Here is a 4137-nt window from a genome sequence, read left to right as displayed (position 1 = left end):
GATTGGACCCTAGGTCAATTTTTGATCTTAGTGATGTTGTAGAAGAATAGATCTCAGAGAAGATGAGAGTAGCGTTCAAATCTGAGATTGCATTGATGAATAATGACATGATTTCTGAAACTGTAAGTGCTTTAAGTTTTGTACCTAGGCATGTGGGTACTAAAGGAAGTTATGAGGAAGTTTCTAAAGACTTTAAAGTTGCTAGATTTATTGGTGAGGACAAAATTGATCATGTGGAAGACCTATTGGAACTAGGGCTAGTCAGTTTGCTAGACCTAGATCTTAGTTGAAGCTAAAGCATAAGATGGAGGTTTCTAATTTTTCAAGTACATTGAATCTTGAAAAATTGATTGATTGGATTGGTGAATTGGAAGAATACTTTGAGCTTGAGGATATTGAGGATCCACTCTGAATGTAGTTGGCACAAACTAAGTTGAAGGGACATGCTACTCTTTGGTGGAAGGAACTGCAAAGTGACACAGAAGAGGAAGGTGAAATGAAGATCACTAGATAGAGTTTGATGGTGGAAAAGTTGAAGGATAAGCTCATTCCTACTAATTATGAACTTGAGTTGTTTAAAAGGTTGCAAAATTTGAAATAGAAGGATATGACTATGAAAGTTCTACAAGTTGACTATTCAGTCTGGGCATAGAAAATTGTTGAAAAAGAAGGTAGCTCAGTATATTAATGGTTTGAGATTTAATATTTAGGATGAGGATGGTATAATAAATATTCATTCATTTGAGGATTCTTATCATTATTCTTTGAGAGAAAATGAGAATCTGAAAAGGAAGAATCAAGGTAGTTCTTGAGGGAAGGAGAAGCAGGGTAGCTTAGCATAAGCTAAACTGAAAGTTGAAGATGAACCAAAACCTATTGAATAGAAAAGAAGGATAGGTGGAGGTGGGCTTAGAGGTAATTGTTTCAAGTGTGGTTAAGAAGGGCATAGATCTTTTGAGTGTCTGATTGGGAGGACAACTGCTATTGTGAATGAGGTTGGAGTCCAGGATAGTCAGCCTAAGAAAGGAGAAAGTTTTCTAACTCGATGAATATTGGTTGGTGAGAGGACATTAGATTTTTGTTAGAGGACTATTTTGTTTAGGACTTGTTATAAGTTTGGTGGCAAAACCTACAAGGTGATTGTGGATGGTGGTAGAACTAATAACCTTGATGCTGAAAAGATGGTTCAAAAACTTGGTTTGAAGAAAATGAGACATCCTCATCCTTATAAAATTGGCTGGTTGCAAGGTGAGCATGCTTTGGAAGTGATGAAACAATTCCTTTTTGATTTCTAGATTGGGCAATATAAAGATCAAGTGTTGTGTGATACTGTGGATATTAACAGTTGTCATGTGTTACTTGGAAGACCTTGGCAGTATGATTGTAGGGCTATGCATGGTTGTGTTAGGAATGTGTTTACTATCAAGAAAGGTGTTATGAAATTTTCTTTGATTCTTTTTTAGAATGAAGAGCTCGATGGAGGAACCTGAGTACTGGTAATCAATTTGAGTTGGTAGATTCTAAGAAGGTTGGATATCAACTTGGAAAGCAAACCTATGGAACACCTATGGTGGATGTGAAGAAGAAGAAGAAAAACCAGGGAAAGGGTGTGCAAGTTGAAGACTTGGAGGATGTGTATGCAAAGAACTAGTTTGGAATCTATATTCTAAATCGTAGAAGATGTTCCTCTAGTTACTAGAACAACTTTTCAAACTTGGGGTGTCTGATGTAGGAGCATCCTAGGTTTTCTTGCAATCCTACATATTTGGAAAGATTTTGGTTAGGTGTTGAGGATCCTTGCACTTGGATTTTGGTGGAATAATGTTTTCATGGTTAGTGATGTGTTGGAGACACATTGGAGAACCTTTCCTCATGATTGCATAGAGATTAGATGGATTGTGTTGAAGTTTGAACTATTTTTACCTTGCTGCTGGAATTGCATTTTTCTGGTTTATAGGTGCCTGTTGCAGATAGTATAACTAATTATCCTTAATGAATTAGAAGCTTATTACTATAGGGATTGAATAGGCCTAGATTAATATCTTTGGTTAAGGTAAAAAGTCCTAACTCATTATAGGTTGGGATATATGGCAATTCTCCTAGAGTATCAATTTCTGGCAGTTTTGCACAATAGTTTTCTACGCATGACTTTTAGGATGAATTCACACTTTTCCTTAGGGAATTATCCTTTGAAAAATTAAATAGTTTTATAGCACCTAAATTATGATCTATGGTTAAAATCATGAGTCCTAATTCAATCGGAGCTAGGCGATATCACAATTTTTATCAGATATCAATTTTTGAACATTTAATTGCTATTGGAGGCCGACTCGTGGTATTTAATTAATTTATTTGTATTTAATTTGAGTTCTAGGCCAACTTGTGAGTTATATTGGTATAAGTAGGGAACTTTTGGAGTCTTTTAATTATTATTTAGTGGGGAGGAAATAAAGGATAGATGTGAATTTGAGAGCTAGAGCTACAGCTTAGGAATTAGAAGATCTCTCGGTGGACCTGAGGGTACAAGTGTGGATTCTTCCTTGTGGTCTTATCCAGTTATGTATCTGGACTAACTGAGATTGGTTGTAAGTTGGATATTGTTTGATCTTGAAAAATTAAAATTTTAATAGATTTTTGTATTTGGCCCTAACCCGAAAGGCCTTACAACTAGGCATATTGCATGCAATCAGTTATATTGTATGAACAATTATTGTAATTTCGTATCAGATCTTGCATTTTTGCTTCTTGCTATTGTGTTTTTGATGCATGTTTATATTGCTGGGGACTAGGAAATTTCCTTTGGGGATTCTCCTAACTTTCCCTACACTAGGTTGTATCAAAGCGAAGGTTGTTCTTGAGTGTGTTGACAAATCACCGAAGCTGAGGTAGCTTACATTAGGATTTGCAAATAAGGTTGATCTTGTGGCTGATTGATATTCTTCATTGGTGGATTTATTGCTTAGGGTTTGCTAAAATTTTGGAAGATGCCTCCAAGAATATTGGACCAAAGGGAAAGTGTTGATCTTAGTGATGTTGTAGAAGAACAGATCTCAGAGAAGATGAGAGCAGAGTTCAGATATGAGATTGCATTGATGAAGAGTGACATGATTTTTAAAATTGTAAGTGCTTTAGGTGGTGTACCTAGGAATGTGGCTACTAAAGGAAGTTATGAGGAAGTTTATGAAGCCTTTGAAGTTGTTAAATCTAGTGGTGAGGACATAACTGATCATGTGGAGATACCTATTAGAACTAGGGCTAGTTAGTTTGCTAGACTTGGATCTCAGTTGAAGCTGAAGCATAAGATGGAGGTTTCTAATTTTTAGGTACTTTTAATCCTAAATATTTGATTGATTGGATTGGTGAATTGGAAGACTACTTTGAGCTTGAGGATATCAAGGATCCACTCCAAGTGAGGTTAGCACAAACTAAGTCAAAGGAACATGCTAGACTTTTGTGGAAGGAACTACAAAGAGATATAGAAGAGTAAGGTGAAATGAAGATCATTAAATGGAGGTTGATGGTGACTAAGTTGAAGGCTAAGTTCATTCCTACTGATTATGAACTTGATTTGTTTAAAAGGTTACAAAATTTAAAATAGAAGGATATGACTATGAAAGATTGTAGAGAGGAATTCTACAAGTTGACTATTTGGTCTAGGCATAGAGAATTATCAAAAGAGAAGGTAGCTAAATATTTTAATGGTTTGAGATTAAATATTTAGGATGAGGTTGGTATGTTTAATATTTCTTCAGTTGAGGATGCTTATTAATATGCTTTGAGTGTAGAGGAGAAGCTAAAAAGGAATAATCAAGGTAGTTCTCAAGGGAAGGAGAAGCAGGGCAGCGCAACACAAGCTAAACTGAATGCAGAAGGTGAACCAAAACCTATTGAATAGAAAAGAAGGATAGGTGGAGGTGGGTTAAAAGGTAATTGTTTCAAGTGTGGTCAAGAAGGGCATAGATCTTTTGAGTGTCTAATTGGGAGGACAACTGCTATTGTAAATGAGGTTGTAGTCTAGGATAGTTAGCCTAAGCAAGGAGAGGGTTTGCTAGCTCAATGAATATTGGTTGGTGAGAAGACATTGGATTCTTGTTAGGGGAATAGTTTTTTAGTACTTGTAAGTCTGGTGGAAAAATA

This window comes from Cupressus sempervirens, chromosome 3, assembly GCF_028749045.1.
Source record: "Cupressus sempervirens isolate cs-2001-9-10 chromosome 3, ASM2874904v1, whole genome shotgun sequence".
Classification (NCBI taxonomy): domain Eukaryota; kingdom Viridiplantae; phylum Streptophyta; class Pinopsida; order Cupressales; family Cupressaceae; genus Cupressus; species Cupressus sempervirens.
This window is presented reverse-complemented; position numbering follows the sequence as displayed.